The sequence below is a fragment of the Phaethon aethereus genome, assembly GCF_964289735.1.
Source record: "Phaethon aethereus genome assembly, chromosome: 9".
NCBI classification, from domain to species: Eukaryota; Metazoa; Chordata; class Aves; order Phaethontiformes; family Phaethontidae; genus Phaethon; species Phaethon aethereus.
The window spans coordinates 8,443,473-8,464,274 of NC_138585.1; positions in this window are offsets into that span (position 1 = coordinate 8,443,473).

Below are 20,802 nucleotides of genomic sequence, written 5' to 3' on the forward strand. Positions count from 1 at the left end.
ATTGACCAGAAGAACTAGGACAGCAATAATGAAACAGGTGATACATCATAGCCCAAAGGCTTTGAAAGGGGAGTCACTCAGGGTGACTTGAGCATGAATACTGCTGACACAGCCTAGAGGTAGTCTGCTAAAGGTGTATTAAACAAGGGCTGCCCTGCTATTTCCCAAGCTGGGTGATAAGGAAGGAGTAGAAAAAACTAAGAACTTCTTAACACAGCTGAGTCAGCTGACATTGGCTGTGAAATTGCAATATGTTGTTGTTGTTGTAGCCCGTTAGTAAGTCGAGACCAAAGAAGAAAGAGTGTAGAGGTGATGAGAGACAGAGTAAGAGTTCAGCAAATTTTCTCTCGGTCTGTTGTTTCCTGTTTATCATTGCAGGGATGGAGTAACTTGTGTATCTTTTAAGTTAACTAAAATGAGATCATTTATTTGCTTAGATCTTTTCCTTCTTCCATCAAAAAAACTCCAAAACCCAGAACACAGTACCAAAATGCTTTTCAAAAAGGTCAGTTAAATGCCCCTTGCAGAGAGCTGAACTGGGCTAAGAGGGGGAAAAAAACCAGCCTCCAAATGGAGTGCCATAACCAAGCCTTTAATATACCTGGAGTTCCTGTATAATAATTTAGGAATACAATTTATTGCTCTGGTTATTTATTATTTTTCTAGGGGGAAAAAAAATATAGAAAAGAATGGCTCAAGATAAATACTATCGAACACTTAAAGGCTGTTAGAGAGCAGTGCCAGAACTGTTGGCTTTTTATGGTTTTTGTCTTCTCTCGCACCAAACCACAAAACCACTCTGGAGCACAACAGGAAACTAGAGGACAAGCTACTGAAGCAGAATTGCAAGAGCCACTCCGAAAGATTTCAGACAGACACCCAGAGGAGCAGGGCTTGGCAATCTGCCAGAACAGCCCAGCAGGAATCATTTCATAGGGCATGGTCTGGTCAGAGCTGTATCAGCTCACAGAAAAGCTATATGAAACTGTAAATCCCAGCTCACATTGAGGTACAAATTTGGCAGGAGACAACAATCCTTGACCCACAGTGGGGCAGCAGCTAACATCAGCTACTCCCTAACAGCTTGTCTTTTTGAGAAACAGAATCTCCTGGATGGTCAATTTACTGTTGCCAGCCCTGTAACTACTGTTAAAGGCAGCTGTTACAAGCTTGTCCTCTAATTTGGGAGAGAAGGTATCACACCTTTGGAAGCCTGCTGACACACAGCATTAAATGTGTCTGTAGAAGACCCAGCTCCCTAGGGAGCTCCCTAGGGTCTTCATCAGCAGCCTTAAGCAGATTAGAAAGACAGCCTGACCGTTCTATGGATAAACCACTTATCTCAAATTTTTACTCCTTTTGCTAAGAGAACCAAAAACCTTTTGCTGAACTAGGTAAGCAAACATGAAATGGTCAGATAAAACTCCCACAGTCTGGTAGGGGACAGAAATCCTTTGCATTTTCTCCCTCCTTACATTCATTGCTTCTAGCGTATGTAACTTTCTTCTAGATGAACAATTTTTTTCCTTGACAGAAAACTCTCCAGAAGAGTGTGTTCGTATATGAAAAACTGTCCTAAATGGAAGTGATTTCGACTCTTACTCTTTCAGTGAATTCTCCCCTTCTCCAGCCCACTGTTTTCTGATTGCTTCAATGTATGAATATGGAAATTAGGGACTTTGCTTCACTTTAAATAGCACCATAAGAGCACAAAAGAGGGCCAACCATTCCACTCAGTTTTGAGATTCATTAACAGACAGATCTTACATTTCTAAATAAACTAAGTAGAAGGCATTAGATGTTAGTTGTTTTCCCTTTTAATGACAAATATAGTTATTTTAGATAGAATAGAACTGGATAATATAAAACCTCCAGGCTCATAGAGAAGGGAACTATTAACTGCCCCCAAAATCGTGCTTCTCCAGGGGTCTGATGATTACAATTACTGTTTGGGTATTTTGTGCACCTTTTTTTCACCTTTCTTTCCATCCTTAGTCAACAAGACACTGTATTTGATGGGACTGTTGATTCAGGTACAACAATTCCTACCTGTATTATATTCATTTGCCTCATGATATATTAATTGTGTTTAAGAATGTAGATGATTAAAGTCAGATTTTTTTTTTTCCAAAAAAGAACTGGCCACTCATTGCAAATATTCTGTCTTATTCCATCATTTCAAAGATAAACATTTTCCTCTCTTCAGAGGCCAGAGAAAAACTTACGGAATAAGCTATCCTGTAAATTTCATTTTAAGTTAATTGAAACATAAAGTGATAAAATTACAGAATACATCAACCTCTGTCAAGTCTTTAATGGACACAGGTAAACTGAAATCCAGGACACGGTCAAATCTGGACTGTTTTCAGTAAGAAAGAGAAAAGAAGCAGATCTCTGATAAATATACAGCAACCACTTTCAATCCAAATGTTGAAACTCCAGAACTCCATAGTCAGTAGAGAGTCTTTCCTGAAGTCTTTTCTTGACCATGTCAAAAAGAATATTTCTTAGGGGTTTTACTGCACACAAGAAAAATTGTAACAGTGTGGCAGCTATCCTACAAAGAATTTTCATTCTGAGAAGTATGGCAAATTAACAAGCAACTGGAAAAACTTTGGCTATTACTGGAAATTTTAGGCAATCTCTAAATGTAGGCATCACCATACGTGCACACTCTAATAGACGCATACATGTGCTCATTTCTATATACATCCAGTTCTGTTCTCTGTTATAAATCAAAGTCAATACCGAACTGCAAAATGTAAGTCAGGAGAGATTTTTGGCCCACTGCCTCTTTGGGTCATCTCATTCTCTTACATAACCTACTTCTGTGACACTTAGCTAGACCTTCACTGTTCAGTAACTTATGAACACCTTTTTAATTAAAAGCTTGAACCCTACTTTATACTCATTAATCATATTAGATTGCAGTGTTGATATAATGGGTATAGGTCACCCCCCAGACACGTTAACAGAAGTTTTATTGAGGTGCAGGGTTAAGATGTGTGAGGATTTAAAGATGAATTTTTCCTCCTGATGTGCTCTGCTTCTGCATGATTCACTTAATTCCATATGTGGCACAACCTCTTTTCCTTAGGATTCACTTTTGGTCCATATGATAACACTGCATGAGAGAAGTTCGACTAACAGGAACAAACCAGCAAGACATGAGCCTCACCTCTGTGTGCTGAGAATCTCTTTCCTTCAAGTCTGACATGAAACCATCTCCTTAGCTTGGTTAGACAGTGCTCGAACTCACCCCGGTACACAAGTAGTACAAAGTCAGGGTACAACTCAGGCCTTACTTCACACCTGCAAGTACACAAATCTCAGTGACTTACGCTGCAATATTTCTCCTTAATTTGCTAAGTAACACATGCTGCATATATGGATGTGTACTACTTATCCATAGCAAACATGGCTCCTTCAGTGAGTGTCCTTTTTCCACAAAAATCAATAGTAAAACTTCAGGTGAATTCAATGGTAGCAGGACTGGGTCTAACAAGCCTGGCTTTTATAACGAATACAAGGCTCGGCCTCTGCTGGTATAAATCAACGTAAGTCCCCACTAGAGCTAGGCTAATTTACACCAGAGCAGGACCTAACTTTACATATTCTTTTCTTTTTGCTCTGTCTTACTGGCAAGAACCCAACAGCAAAGCTTTTTGTGCATTTGTTTCACTTTGTGTAAGGTCAGCTAAGGTTTTATGTAAAACAGATGGGCAAACTTAAAAATGATTTTTCACATTGCACTGAAAACCAGTAAAAAAGCAAAAGGGGGAAAATTACTCTTTCTGTTCTTTCAAAGGTTGTTGCAATGACCTTTATTTTACCCAATGCCTCAATTTTAAAAAAGCAAAACAAAACCCTGGTTTTATTACAGTGGAGTTGTTTTCTCTGCTATTCATAGAGGTCTTAAAGAGGATCAGCAAGAAAAAGAAAATTCCCAGTGGTTCATTGGCAGTTTTAAAATGGGAATATAGTGCCCAAGTTATAAAATAAGGACTATATTTAAACATCCAACTTATTCTGCTACATTTTTCTTCTCACAAGCCTGTAATTTCATGGTAACTAATGTTGTGGGCCTGAAACAGTATGCAGACATACAGGTTACCAGCCTCTTACAGGTTACAACAATTTTAAATAGCCTGTCCTTTTCTTCTTTTAAAAAAAAAAAAAAATTACACAAATGGGATTTTATGATTATAGAACTTTTAATTCTAAGGCACACAAAACAGAAGTTTATAAGGCTTCTGTGGCTGTTCTGATTGCTGAAGCAGAGTGGATTTTCTAATGAATCAAGTTCTTAGTCTCTAATTAGGACTGATATATTTACATATTTCCATTTGTTTAAATGACTGTAGGCTGCAGTATGTTATCCATACTTCTGAAGTATCCCTTCAAAGCCAAGGGAAAAGCTAAGAAGTCAGCTTGTGCAATCTGTGGATGTATCCTTGTGCCCTTCCCCTTGAATCTTGGCTCTGGGTGCTATAGTCAAGAGGGATATAGACTGGGTGGAGAGCGCCTAAAAAAAGAGGTTCAGAGGAGAACAGTGATTTCAAACAAAGTACTGTAAAACATGATCTGTAGGGGATTGACAATAAAGAAGAATGGGATGACAGGAGATGTAAGAACAGTCTTCAAGTACATGGAAAGATATTGGGAAAAGGAAGTTTATAACTTGTTACACATGTTGGTAATGAAGAGAAGTAAAAAAACAGGACTTACGTTTTAGAAGAATTCCTATTAGGAGAAAAAAATTGCAAATGTTAGAGAGAGGGACTCACTGAGACAGCCAGGCTCATGACCTTCTGATGCCACCAAAGTCTCTTTAAGGACAGGTTTGACAAACATCTGGTAGGAGTGACATGAGCACAGGTTGATTCTGTCTGGGGCATGGGGAATAGACTAAGCTAACCTCACAAGGCCTTTCCAGCCTTATGATTCTATAAGTAAGGTTGAATGCATACATGTTTACAATATTCAGATCCTGCACCTATTTGCAAAAATGTCTGTATCATGAGGGTTTTATGACTTCAGAAGAGTTTTGAATGGACTATGGTGCTATCAGGAAGCCTGTCCAGGTGTTGACTTAATACTATACATAAGGACCAAAATAAACTTTTGGTTATGCATATATATGTATTTCACAAAAGTTCTGAAGCTTAAAAAACAATTAAAAGTGTTAGCGAATTGCTGCCATATTACCAAATATTTATTTAGTTGTGCAATTTTTCAACTATGTCAAAGTAAATCATGTATTTTCAAACAAAATTATTATGTGACTGCTTTGGCAGGCCAGATAGATACCCATATTTCATCTAGTTCTGTACTTGCCAAATACTGTTTAACCAGTTCAGACATTCATGTCATTTTTAGTCTGGGACTAGCTATATGTTATCTTAGCCTGATGGATCAACTGACCATGTATTTATTTGCAATCTAGTGCTAAAAAAAAAAAAAACCCACACCTTAGACAGAAGTTGAGACAAATTGATAGCATTAGTGTTTAATTCATTGAACTCTACGGGAAGATAAGACTCTCAGAATGAAGGAAGCCAAGCTGACCATGTAACTTGAAACTGGCTTGATTACAATTACTTGGGGGGAAAAAAACAGGAGAAACCATATATTTGAGCTTCAGGGGCTTTTTCAGAACAGAAATGTGACAGTCATTTAAAATGGAAAAAAATGAAGACAGTTTTCATTTTAGTTTACATTCAGACATTTCAGAAGACAAATAGTCTTTAAACTTTCCAAAATGCTTGGGGTAATTCAAAATTAAAATACTTTGATGTACTTAGACAAATTGAATCCAGGATGCTTCTGCAAGAGCAGGAGAAGTAATAAAGCTGATGACTGCTTGCAACAGTTAAATGTTTAGTCTACAAGCTTAACAATGGTTCTGGAAACCAAAGCGAGAATGATTTTTATTGCAGATGGCCATGATGGTTTAAGTTAGGAGTGAAGTTGGCACTTTGACATGCTTATGAAACTGAACGTTTGACTACTTTCATATATTACTGAAATAAAGGTAACAACTTTAAGCACAAATAATTTGAATTGATGTTTTGGCACTTTACAAAGGAATTAAGATGAACTACACAGGAATTAAGATGAACTTTTTTTTTTTTTTTAATGACTTATTGCATTCTGAACATACTGTAGTTCTAGCTATCTCAATCTGATATCTGCATTTATTTGAAGACCTTGCCTACAGATTCAATCCAAAATATCTGTTACTAAAGTAGTCCACAGGACTCAGGGGAATGCTACTTTCATGAATCATCTTTGGTGTGCACAGATGAGAAAAAGTCTGTGGGTAGGTTTTATCTGCCTTGAAAAGGCAGATACCCTTGAAAGGCCAGATAAACTAAGCATGAAGAAGAGTATATTAGTGAATACTCATACTTATTTCCCCTATGAATTTAAAGAAACTTAAAAAAAAAATGTTAATTTAATCACTAATTTTTACTTATTGCCTGCCACCTTAGTATCTCATCATTTAGAAAGAGTTTGCTAGTAGAAGAAAAAGCTCAGCATTACTTACAATGGTTTAAATTTTACAAGAGCAAAGCAATCATTTCCATTTGTTCAGACAAATGATACAACTGATATCTTACACAGGAAACGAAGAAAACTGACAAACATGAAAGGACACTCCCTGTTAATTTAAAAACTATTTCTACATATATACTCTGTAAGGCTCCAATTACAGCTATATAGAATGATTGTCCCAGGTGTTGAAAAACAAATGGTCTCGTCCTTCCAAAAATCATGAATAGCACATTTAAAGAACTTTATTTTTTAAATAATAAACTTTTTACTTGCCTTTGGCTTTCAAGCTTTTAGCATGCACTTGGGTGACATTTTCATGCTTTTCTGTTCAGCTAAAAGAAAAATAAATTAATTTTTTAATATGATGCTCAGGAGTCTCACATAATCACATTACCCCAGGAAATGGGACTTGAGGAAACTTTTCATAAAAGCATGAAAGTAGTTAACTATAAAATAGTAGTGTATTATGTGTGTTTTAAAACAGAAGTCCCTACTGATTTTAGGACAACAGAAGGTTGCCAGACTGAAAATAAGCCTTTCTCAATTGTGCATTTATGAAATCAAACAGGTGCTGTGTCTAAAAAGTCTGGGATTCTCCTGATACAGAGATTTTCCGACAATGAATAACTAGTCTGTGCTCCAGATAGATAATTGTCGTTTTTTGGTGAGAAACGAACAAAAAAAGCCCATGAAGATATTCATGATGAGGAATTATCTGTATCTTGCTAGTCTTCAATGAGGAAATACACAGACATTATTCTACCTCTAGACCTCCAAAAGAAAGGGGAGCAGCAGCAACCAAAGAAAGGATTGGGGGTAGGGGGGCGAGCATAAGGGGAGAAAAAAGTACAAATCAAACCATGGTGCTGGCAGCACACGAACCTTCCAGGCTGAGTGCATCTCACTGAAAAAATAATCCTGTCTAGTGAATTACATCAATTCAGACTTCTGTCTTAATTATTTTCACCAACTTAAATAAAGATTTATGCTGCTGAGGTCAGTAATGTAACAAACAAGTATATAAGAGAGGAATTACTTAGAAGAAGAAAGACTGAAACATTATTCTATAACTGCTCAGAATATTAAATTACTGAATACCTTGAGTTTGTGAAGTTTGCAAGCATCTCAACTCTCTACAGGTCTAAGGTTTATCCAGCTAGTAATGGTTTGCAACAGTTGGTTTCTCTTGATCTGATCTTGGCTCATGCACATGAGGAGCTGTTGTCATTAAGCATGATGAGGATTCTTTTCTGCTCCCACAGACTGAAATGACTGATGAAATAAATAGGTTGCAGAAATTTTGGCTGCCAGCTGAAGGAAGCAAAAGACACCACTCCTACAGCAATGGGATTTCATTTTGCATGACATATTTCCCCCAAACAGTGCACATTTGAAAGACTTTGAGATACAGACACAATTAACGACGATGTTTTCCATATCCTCTAGCTTTCTCAAGTAGAAGACTAAGGAGTAACATAAAGGTTTTGACAAAAAGTAACTACATACCAAAGGCCTTAAGGAGTCCTCATTCACTCAATGACACGTAATTCCAGTGAGGGAGCATTACCTGCCCACATGCATTACACAGCCCAAAATTCAGAAGGCGTCTTATTTCAGATTACAAACCATTTAAACCCCAACACACGGTACACATCAGTATGAATTTATTCTACCAGGTAGAAATTTCAAGTAAGGCTCATAGCCAAGCACTATAAACAAATGCATTGTTCCATACAATCAAGGGGTGGGACTTAGGATGTAACCACATACCAGTAGTAGTTTGATCTGAAACTTAAGTTAATGCTGGTGCTTTGTGTTGAGGGGAGTTTCTGATCACACAGAAGTTACTCTTTAAGCAATCCCTTTCCCCACTGGTTTGGTGAACTGGACCAACCCTCTGGAGGCTGTGATTATTCATCTTGGGGCTTTTCATTCCCAGGCATTCTCCAATGTCCCTGTAGACTAGAGGGCTGCACTTTTCCACCAGTTCATTTCAAGACCTTTAGGACACATTGAAATTTTGGCCTATAAAACAGCTGGAATAGATCTAATCCAAACAACTAAAGGGACAACAGTGTCAGGGATACCCAAAGTGAATGTTTACAGAGTCCTTTGGTTTTACATCACTAGGAACAGGTTGTCCTGGGTGTGGAAAAACTGGAATTCAAGATCCTGATTAAATTTCTAATGTCAACCCCATCTCATCTGACTGAACAGTTCCCTTATCGTCTAGTTCTAAGATATGTCTGACATGCCATTCTGGAAATTGAAATCGATGCCTCCATTTTCAAATCAGTACCTAAAGGCATACAAGAACTCCTTCTATAGACCTAAGGCTTGACTGCAAACTGCCTTGCAGATTAAGCTGACTGTGGTTGTGCAGATTTGATCCCTTTTGAAACACCACAGTTGACCTATTTCTAATTTCTTTGACAGAAGTGCAAAGTCAGAGAGCCCAAGAACTGTATTATAGCTGTTCTGGATTAAACCAACATCACTGAGATTTAAAGAACAGTTTTTTATGTTGTGGTGCTACGAGATGCCTAGTGTTAGCTCACCAGCTATTCAAAATAATCATGATTTTATTGAAGAGAAAAACAACAGCCAAGGAGCTGGCCCTTATTTTTAGCCACTGCTCAATGTAAAAAATTAATCACATCTGAGCGATATTTGTAGCTCACCCAGTACCAGCAATTTTAACATGGAGCTAAGACATGCTACAGTTTGTAGAGGGCTATTAGAAAAAAACAGGAACCCTCTGTACAACTTTTCAGCAAAGACATTTGCTCAGTGGCAGCTGCTTTGGCAATTACCCCTTCTCCTGACCTTATGGTCTACCACAGAATGCTTCAGAGATCTCTGGGACGGGAGACTATTACGCCTAATGTGTTTGGACAAGTCTAGCATGTGTGCAAATTAATAAGAATGGCATGTTCCATTCTATATTTTCCTTTACAAATGTTGCCCTGCATTTATGCAACCTGCACATCTGCTTACCTGCTCTAATGATAATGGATCTAGCAGGATGCAAGGAACACAATATTCCCTCAAGTGATATTTTCTGGGAAGACATCTCCTTCCTCTACTGAAAGGTAGGAACCTGAACCACCTTCTTAAAATGGAAATTCTCCTCTTCAGATACAGAAAGAAGAAATATTCACGTATCCATGAATGTAGCACATGAAAGGATCTGGGAGTTGGGAAGAGCACTGTGGGTCATCCTTTGCAATACTCACATTTAAAATGCAAGAAGAAAATTTCTGATTTATTATGAAATGAAGCTGCACTTTTGCCTCTGGTATTAAAAACTAAAATAAACACAATGAATATTAAACACCTTAAGGCAACAGGTGCCTGGTACGTTTCATAATGTCAGTTAAGTCTGTAAGCAAGGGCACACCTTGGCTTCATTCCATCTTCTAACATTGCCTTTCTCTTTCTAAAGTAGTCCTTAAACATTTTTTAGCTAAACTACATGAAGCAGAAGAAGAAAAGTTGCTGTAATATGGGCTGCATTAAAAAAAAAAAAAAATTCAACTGCTTCTGCTATCCTGTTTCAGTGACATTTATGAATAAATAAATGTCTGTATTAAGAAAAGTTCTCATATTACATTGTGCAACTCATTACATGAGCATTTTACAGCCTTCTAATACTCACACTGAGGCAAAACCCACCTGTGTTAGTGACCAGATTTATAACCTAGTCTCTGACTGCAAACAAAGTGTACATCTTTTCTCCCTGAAAAGCAAATTCCCTCTTTTTTTACCTGAGCACAAATGGCATGAGCACAGAACCACTGGTACTCAGCAGCATAGTAGAAGCAAGATGCAGGTGTTGTAAGACAGCAAATGTACATAAAGCAGAATCTCCATAGAAAAACAATATTAGCAGGGAGGCTTGATCCAGCCTGTCCAGATCCCTCTGCAGAGCCCTCCTACCGTCCAGCAGATCAACACTCCCACCCAACTTGGTGTTGTTTGCAAACTTACTGAGGGAGCACTCGATCCTCTCGTCCAGGTGATCAGTAAAGATACTGAACAAGATCGGCCCCAGAACCGAGCCCTGGGGAACACCGCTTGTGACCGGCCGCCAGCCGGATTTAACGCCGTTCACCACAACTCTCTGGGCTCGGCCATCCAGCCAGCTCTTTACCCAGCGAAGAGTAAACCTGTGTAAGCCACGAGCTGCCAGTTTCTCCAGGAGAATGCTGTGGGAGACGCTGTCAAAGGCTTTACCAAAGTCCAGGTAGACAACATCCACAGCCTTTCCCTCATCCACTAGGCGGGTCACCCAGTCATAGAAGGAAAGCAGGTTGGTTATCCCATGAATTGTTGCAACTGATTTAATTCTATTAACTTTACTTAAATTGTGTGGTATTTTACACCCTGGGAAAAAGCCTTTTGCACAAGGCACAAGGTAAAGATGCTATAATGTTTTTAAGACCCTCTTCCAATCATTGCTATGTGTACAAAAAGAGAAAATATTCCTGTACAGCACTGAGTACCAAAATATAGATTGCATGAAGATGGTGAGTGCACGCATGTTATGTGCATGTCTATGGGGACAGTTTTCGTAAGTTCATTATCGGTGCTTATTAATTTAATTATAAGGTCACTTCGAAATTCCCAAATTTCTTTTGTCAGCAACACAGAACTCTTGCTGTAACTTCAAATATTTGGAGGAATACTGCATTTTCTATCAGATGAAACAAGTATTGACTATTAATAAGCTGCTGAATATTTCAGCACTTCTGAAATATGAACTCCACAGCTTATAGGATTGGAGCTGCTGTTTGCAATTTGCTGTCAGATACAAAGGGATTGTTCTAATATGTTTGGTATTACAGGCAGCTAATCCTTTTCTGATTTCTGTGAATACGTCACAAGCTAGTGAAATAAAACTATGGGATGTTGTTTTATGAGAAACGTGATAATAAAGTCCCAAATAACGTTTTTCTTAAACCCAATTTAGCCTGCAAATAACAGCTTGAGGTACGCTCTCTGGAATCTAAACTATTATGACTTGGGCACAATTTTCACAGGAAAAAGATTTGAAACAGTATCACAGCATTAAACCTTTAGGCTGGGATTCAGAATATACTTACTCTTTTTAGTATGTATAGGACATTTTTAGCTTAGTGCATTAATAGAACACTGTAAAAGAGGATTATGAGTCTTATGCTAAGAAATTCTGGGTATTTTCCTCAAAATTTATAGGATGTTTAGAAAAGAGCATTTTTATTTTCCAATTCTACTGTTTGTGGAGAAACATGATGTCTATTTTGGATTCTATTTAGCTTAATAATAATATTAACAATAACAATCAAAATAACGACTTAAGTTTAGGAGCCCAAAATCATGTTACAGACCCAAAATAAACCTTGCCTTTCATGAAACAGTCCCACATCCAATAAAATCAGTGGTGTTGCAAAAACATAAACCTGAAGTTTTAGAGAAAAACCAAGAAATAACAGGTTTTAGTTTACTTTATAAACATCTCCGGATGATGCTCAGCTGACACACTGGAGAAAAAGGCTTGTGATGCTTTAGTAGAGATACTGTATCAACTCGCAACTCATGCTATTGTCTTGTATATCTAGTAGAGTACCTGAAATTTCATTGGAGAGAAGTTAATGATTTTTTAAATGTCCCCTTTACCTGAAACAAAGTAGTACCAGAAAACAAGGGAGAAGTCTGGCAAAACTAAATTCTAAGTGAAAAATTGCATTTTGAGCAAATTAAACAGTTTAATTTCAAGTTAGGTTGCTCCCAGTGCACAGATGACTCTAGGAAATTGTAAAACATTGAAACACACAATCATCTTGAAACAGACAAAAAAAAAAATTTCATTTTTCCCTTTTCAAATGCAAATTTCTGATATCACTATAATATTTGGTCAAAACAAACTTTACTCAGAGGTCACACCTTACTATGCTGCTGTAAATCTTGGACAAATGACTGGTTTTGTGATGAAAACAAGTTCATCTGGAAAATTTCTAACCAGGGCCACTAAGCTGCCTCTTCTTTCTACTTTTGTTTGGCAGATGAGTACCGGATATCTGTAATTTGGTCCTCAGGACTTTCATGTCCCACATAACATTTACTCTAAGTGTTTTCTTCTTACTATAACTAAAATTTTAATCTTACTTTAAGGTGCCTTTACTTTCTCAGAGTTGTGAAATTTCTCCCACCTTGATTAATAGGTCACAAAGACTTTAGGGAATGGATAGATTCGAGTGGTAGCAGCAGCAGCAATTGGTATCTCAGTATTACTGGGAAGATAAGGTCAGGTGAAAACATAAAACGTATAAATATCTGACATAAAGAGGCAACACAGAGTGCAGAAGATGAAAATGATTCCTTAGTGAAATGGATGTTGAAGCATGAGCCTGGTACTGAGGCACAGTACTTGGTAAGGAGAGGAAATTAAATTTTACTTTTAAATTTTAGACCATGTATCTTTTAAAAAAGAGATTTACTGATAAGACGGGTATTAACTTATATAAAACATGGTACTAGACAGCCTTTTAAATGACAGACTTTCACAGGCCCTTATTTTAGTGTGGCATGTCCTGGGATAATACAGTATATCAGAGGTTCCCAAATTATTTCGCAGCACAGATCATCTTTTAAGTGAAACGGCATGTGCTTGGATCACTCTCCCTTTGAATGATGTTCTTGTTCACAGCAGCCCAACACCCCTTTAGCAATCAAGCAAGAATGCACATGTACAAACACACACAGAGAAAATAAGGGCCACCAATAAAAGAAATCTCTTTACCCCCTGCAAATACAGGGATTTTCTTTCTGCTTGAGACTCTCACTTGAGATTCCCAGAGCTTTTGCCTGCAACAGGGCTTTTGGGCAGCTTGTTACCTGTGAGGCTTCATCCCCATGCTACAGCTTTGCAGATGCTTTCTGTGGGAACATTAGGCATTTAGGGACTTAGGTGCTCATTTCCATAATTACTTACTGGTCCCTGTAGCTCCTAGGATGGGCAGAACAGCAGTTTGGGCAGTCTTTCCAGTTGCTGAACAGCAGACAGAAGCTCTTGCTCAGTGGCAGGCTGAGAGCCTCTGGGGCTCTGGACCCAGTGACCAGAAGGAGCCATTCACCAACAGTTCTGAAAGCAAATGTATACTCTGTTCTTCTTCTGTTACAAACGTGTAATTCAATGTAGCAATTAATTACTTACTTGTTTAATTAATTAATTACTAACCGCTAAAGAATTATTGCAATACTTTATGTAGAAGTAATAAAATTACTTAAGGGTTTTAGAAAATTCTTCAAGAAGGCAATTATTGCTAGTTGTAGTCAAAATTATTTGTTATATTAATTACCAGTAATCTCTGCCTAGACATAATTAGACTGAAAGCAATTTTATGGTGGTGCAATATAATTATGTCATTAATAAGAAAAATAACAGATTATTTTACTTTAATTTGACATATTATATGTTTAAGAACTTGCCAATTAAAGAACAAAGTGTGCACAAAGTTTTGGGATAATTTCTCACACCAATAGCATGTTAAGGCAGATCTTAAAATCTGTAGATTCTTGTTAAGTGCTTATAACTATGAACTGAACTTAAGTTTTCAATGAATTTCCATTTCAGAGCTCAGTTCATTGCTCTCCAGTAGTTCTAAACTCTTGTGCAATTTCTACTCAACCAAATTCTTGGGGATTGTATCTTTCAGAGTTACCCATGTTCATCTCAATAAGAGTAATCATCTGATGAACAAAATAATTTATTTCACATTTGTAATTGATTAATTTTTACTTTTCTGCTAGCATTAGTCTCAATCAGGTCTGTTTCAGCATAACTTAAGCACAGGCTTAGCAATAAGCAAACACATGAGGTAACCCACTGAAGTCTATTTGTTCAGTCTTCCTTTTTTCCCCTGTATTTTTTCATAAGGTCTAAACACATGCTTGACAATAAATAACTGCCCACGGGGTTTTCCAAATTTAAGCACAAATTAGCAAGGAAAAGAGGTAATTTCAGAGCGTAATCATAAAATATTAGCTAGTGATACAGAATGTTTCTCTTTGAAACAACCAAAGAAATGAGTTCCTGGTTTTTAATAAAATGAAACTATATATCACAAAGAAAAAGTATTTTCTGAAAACTTTTTGTCAGCTTTTGGGGGGGGGGAGGGGCAGTATGTGAAACACATTTTCAAATTACATACACTTTCAGCAGTGAATAATAATATTTCTGTTAGGTGCTTATATATTGCTTAGACAAAGACAAAGCTTTTGGGCTTTTTACATGTTTTTTGATGTACTGTGGGTTTTTATTCCATGGGATATCATCAATAATCAGATAATTTCATAATCACAGAACAAAACCACAATAGAAAGATTAGTTTTCTCAGCTAATTTTTTACCACTTGTACCAGTTTTGTGAGAATTCACTGACAAGAACTGTGAAATAAAAACTATATGCTTTTTAAGGAACTGGGTTTTATTTGTATCATTGTATTACTTCAATTACTTGCTAGAGTGTTTTGACCAAGACTTCAGCTTTTCTGCTGAGGAATGGAATAACCTATGAATACTGAGAGTCCTTATCAGTAGCTCTCACTTGCTATTGCCACACCAGACTTTAAGGCAATCCCCAGGGCAAGCTGGATGGGAGGAAAGAACGTGGAGGTGTGGCTGATGGGTACCCTGCAGGCGAGACAAAAATCCACATCTCTGAAGTCAGAGAGGCTGGGGTGTACCTGGAGGCAGCTCAGTCCTGCGCCTGGCACACAGAGGTAGGGACGCTGCAGGGTGTTTGCAACCGTAGGCACTGGGGGCAGCCAGGTTGGATTTATGGTCATTCCCAGATCCAATTCTCAGTGGCCCTGTGGACAAGAGCATTTTGCTGCATGCTTTAACATGACTAGCCAGTAGTAAGGTTTTCTGAGCATTTGCAAGCATCTCAAACAAATAAAGGCTGATTCTTTCTGTATTCACTGTCTTATAGAGGAAGGATGCGAATTAGCTTTTGTGCAGATCAAGATGCATCACTTCACTGATTAAATTATTCCCATGGTTTTAATCTGTAAAATGTTTCAGCACCTTTTCAAAAGGGTGGTATGTACAGAAGAAATTAACATAATCCCCCTTTTTCCAAAACCTTTATGTTTGAAATAAATATTTCCTGTGACTGCTAAATCATCTGTTACACCTGCAGATAAGACACAATGTAGGTACTGAATTAAATTTTAGGATGATTCCACCCGAGCAAATTCTTCTAGCTATCTGAATTTCTAAAATGTACTACTAAAATGTACTAAAATCTACTCTCATATATTTGTAAAAAAAAAAAAAAAAAAGCAGAATCCTGCACATATTTTGCTTAGCTCCTCCAAGTTATTCATTGTAGTAGCGCTCATGAGAGACCTAACCTATTTTTACTAGAATCTGAGGCAAAATCTAATTCAGGAGTCTGAAAATCATTTTAATTTCAGTATTGAAACAAAAAAAACCCCACTCTGTAATTGTTTTTAGTTTTTAGGTAGCTTGTGGCTTTCAAAGTGAATAGCTTATTTTTGTACGTAATTAAGATTTTTATGGGAAATGAGTACCATTTGTTTTTTAAGCTACTTTTAAATGACAAGTCACATGGTAAAAATTGAGTCAATTTATGGAGCATTTCAGATCTATTTTTTTCCCCTCATGTTTGGTGCTAATGATAAATCCCTTTCTAATGAAGTTTTAAAATAAAAGAAAATCTCATGTGGCTTTTTTTTCACCTATTTATTTTAGATCAAAATTCTTACTGTCCTGGACCATGAGTATTATGCAAACTAAAAATGCCACATTAAAACTGTAGTTTTAATCCCAAGCCATGGGTTGCACCATAATTTATTGTACTAAAATTATAGTAACAAATAGCAGTGATGATGTAACACTATATTTCAACATGTTTTACAGCACCACAATGTTATTCTAGTGATTATACTGTAGTTGGAATAAATATTACTAAATTTGAGACAGATTTATTATGGTTTTAGACTTTCTTCTGCTTGGTCCAGGAAACAGAGGATTTACGCAGTAACTCTTATTAACATTAATGAGCATTAATTGCTTATCTCCCTTGTGTACCATGAAGAGTTTCTATCCCTCTGGCTGTCCTGTATGTTAGCACCTTTTAAGGTTTGATTTGGGACTAGATCGTCCCTCCAGTTTCAGCGCTGTGTAAAAGGAGGCACAAAGCCAGAAAAACTATTTCAGTCTTTTACAAATTCCTCCCTTCATCTCTGTCGCTCTTGAGAAATCAGCCACTGCCTGTCATTTGGGAAAGGGGATCCAGGCCAAACCATACGCAGACGCTATGCCTTCCTGTGTGAATAAGGGCAAACTGCACAGGCAGGTCAAATCAGACGCAGACTTTCTGCCCCTTGTTCTAGATGCAGAGAGCAAGGAGGCCATATAAAGGACTTGAGGAGATGAAGAATCTCATTTTGCCTTATGGTCACAAACCAGCAGGTTATGGTCTGATTCCTCATTATGTATTCTCAGGTTAGGGACAAATAGATTATTACCAGAGAAATTTGTCAGAAATAAATTCAAACCAGATTTTTTTGGTGAAATGCTGAACTATGGGAGAAACATGCAGTATCCCATTGACTGGCCACTGATTCCCACATTTCATACAGTCACAAAAACCACTCTATGATGCTGAGGAAAACCATTTATGGTATTTTCAGCTAGCCCCAAAGCAGCAGAGAAAAACCAAACTCCCAAGAGCATCTATCCTTACATCAGCAGCCCAGTTCTGCAGACTACTATGGCTGTGGCTGTTCAAGTCATGAGGTTGCCAATAAGTGCTTGAATTTCTGACCTGCTTGTCAGTATTTCTAATGAAGAAAAGGCTAAATCCTGCTTTCGTTTGTATCAGTGCATTCCACAGAGCTCAATGATTTTGGCCTGAAATACCTGATTTTCATTTGATGTTGGCATGACAGTACCTTTACGTTACAGGAATGGCTGTATCAGGCCTATGCGGTTTCTTTCCACGTTATAAAATCAGTGTTTAACTTCTGCTCCCATATTTAATTTTTTTATAATTTTTAGCATCACATAAAATAGTATCTTTTAAATACAGTCCTCTGCAAACCTGATCTGTGACTAGACAGGTTGTCCTTCACCTTGTGCACTGGTCAGAATCTCATAGGCCAAGTAGCTGATAGAAATGAGTAGAAACTGGGTCATATTTCTCCAGTATGAGTTAAATCTTCTAGTGCTTCAGCATACTCTGGAGCAAAGAAAGGGGAAAAGTAAGGGAAACAGCCTCAGGTTTTCAATTTGGAACCTGCATTGCCATCATTTTGAGACATGGTCTACAGCACAGGTAATTGATCATAATGAAAAAAATGCATTAATGAAAGTAATTGACAAAAGCCAGTCCACCTGTCAAAGAAGAGAAACCTTGAAAAGAAACGGCAGGCTTTTGAAGGTCAAGGCTCAGTGTGGTGTAATCCCTACCATCTGTGTTCAGGCTGGTGCTATTTTCAGACTGTCATATGCACTCTCTTCTTTGAAAATAATAGACAAGGGAAAAAAGCTTACCCGACAGGGAGTCTAAATGTAGTTAGCTTTATAGAAAATGAAAAAGCGCCACTGTATAAACTTAAGATGACCCTTAATTTTCCTTCTCCTTGACCTACACATGTCCACAATCAGTTTCAGAGCTGTAGTGGCACTGGGAATAAAAATAACTGAGCAACCAGTAAAATGTAACAGTACAACAGTAAGATGGAATAGTAGGCAACCATACCCAATGCAATCAGTCAAGCATGGTATTGCCCTGCAAAGCACACTAAAGCAATCAAGAATTTTCATCCTTTACTTCAGCTTTTGAAGGGAATGTGGTTCTTGCCTTACACCTACAAAAAGCTCTGGGTAGAGTCCTGTGCCCATGCCAGAATTACAATCCTCAAAAGACTTGCTTGACTGCCACCCATGGTTGCATTGCCCTTTTGGCTGTTCAAGATGTCCTGCTCCCTAAAGCTGTGCTTCTGGCCATTTTCAGACAGCGTGGCGAAGCTTGACACTTACACTTGCTTGTATGGTCCTACAGGATTCCATGACTGGGTACACATTCCTGTGTTGGATCTGCAGAGATCAGTTAGACACACATTCTGAGAAAATACTGCCCACTGCCCAGACTCACTGCCTTGCAGTCCATACGCACATGGCTAGAACAGGAACCTTTGACATCCATCACCCTAATATAGTTACTACTCAGAATAGGAAAAGCTGGGTTCAGTGCTCTGTGTTTTCTGAACACTAACCACCAGATAACAGAGCAACTAGCCTCCTTAATACTTGGTTTCGTGTGTTGCTTGGACGTCTTAGAAAGTATGAATGAGAGTCTTCTTCACCCACAGAATACTGTAGCTTGCTGATTAGGTCACTTTGTGTGGTCTGGAGTTCAAATCCCTCAGGCAGAGGAGGAAATTGAATTCAGGTTTCCCACACACTGACAGGATATATTAATCACGGTGTTATTATATTAAATAAGGGCATTAGCTCCTCCATGGCAGTTGTGCTTTGAAGGAAAAGGTTTAAAAAACCAACTCCAGAGGCTGGAATGGGGATTCCAAGTGTCACATCCAGACATCCTCCTAGCATCCAAACATAAAGTCCTGATGAGAGACACAAGCTTGTTCTTAGTATAAGACGTCAAAAGCAGAGGCAGCTGCATGCTTGCCTTTTTTGGTTCTTTTTCTTGTGTTTTCAAATATCCACATGCATCCCTCAGGGAGCCTGTTCTGGACGTTGTTCCTTCCAGAAGGTAGCCAGGAATCTGCAGTTTTAGTGATCTAGGATTTCGTCTCACACAAGCCCTTTAGGTTCCTTTGCTGCTCTAGACTAGGTTATTTCAGACAGAAAACTGAAGAATAGAAAAGATTTTCAAAACCATTACAAAATTCCAGAATTTTCTAATTGACTTTCAAAACACAGTGGACACATGGAGTCAATAGGCTGTCAGTATCTTGAAGACTTCTTGTTTTAGACAGACTTTTTTTCTATCCAAAAGGTTCATCTATTAAAATAATGATAAAGAAATTTTTATAATGCTTTTTACTCCAGAGTGCTAGACTTACGAAACTACAAAGCATAACCAAACAGATTCCCCAGAAGTCATTTTTCATACACTTTGTGGGAAATAGTGTATATAAAAAGCTTGCTATTTTTATTATTTTTAAGTGATTAAAACTAGGATAGTATATCTAAACAGAAGGTATAAATAACATAAATATGTTATATATATTCCTTGCTCCTAAAAAAAAAAAAACACATTCAAACTTCTGCCTCCATGCACAAAACCAGAACACACCACATAAACATCCCTCTGTTAAGTGCAGATTCCTGGGAAAACAACTACAATAAAAATAACATATAAAAAAAATAATAGTGCTCCACAAATGTCTAATTAAAAGGTTCTTCACCTCTTTGGAAGAAACACATTTTATTTGCCCTCATTAAGGTGACCTAACCACTGTGCTTCACCCTTCCCTGCCTGAATGATGTAATCAACACACCCCATGAAAACAGAATACAAGAGGAAAAGAATCATGCTCTTTCTCTCTCTGAGCTGTAACTGCCTATCTTTATAGATACATAATCACTTTTAGGCATATACTTCAATTAATGATTCAAAAGACAAGTTGTTGACACTGTATCATCTGTCAAAGTTTAAGTATAACTCTAGGGTATATGGGTAAGTTCAGAACTGGATCTAAACTGAAAGGTGCTTCCAGAGAATCTTCACTAATACCCTTTGCTTGTTACTCATACTCACTCAAAATAAACATTTATCTCGCTATTTTTTTAATTATGACCTGAAGATGCACCTTCTGCTAATGGAATAAGACGCTAATGAAACATCTTGCTCAATGCAAGAAGGCAATCCTTCCTCTTGTTTGCAGTAGTTACTTTTTTCAGTTCATTCCATTTCTTTTATCTTTTTCTCTGTTGCACATGTCTCATTATGTGGTTTGCTTGTACTGATGCCATCTGTGCCAGGCAAGAGAATATTAGGGAATTTGGAGCTGCATTAACACATAGGAACACATTTGAATCACAGTTCACAACTGTGAACTCCTTTGGACAGCCATGGAAGATCTCATATTCCTAAAGCTATGCTAGATCACGCCACCCTTGACAAAATTAGAAGCTGGTACAAAAAGCAAGAAGTGTTAACATGTCAAGGAATGCTATTTGCTGTAGTACTCACTACAG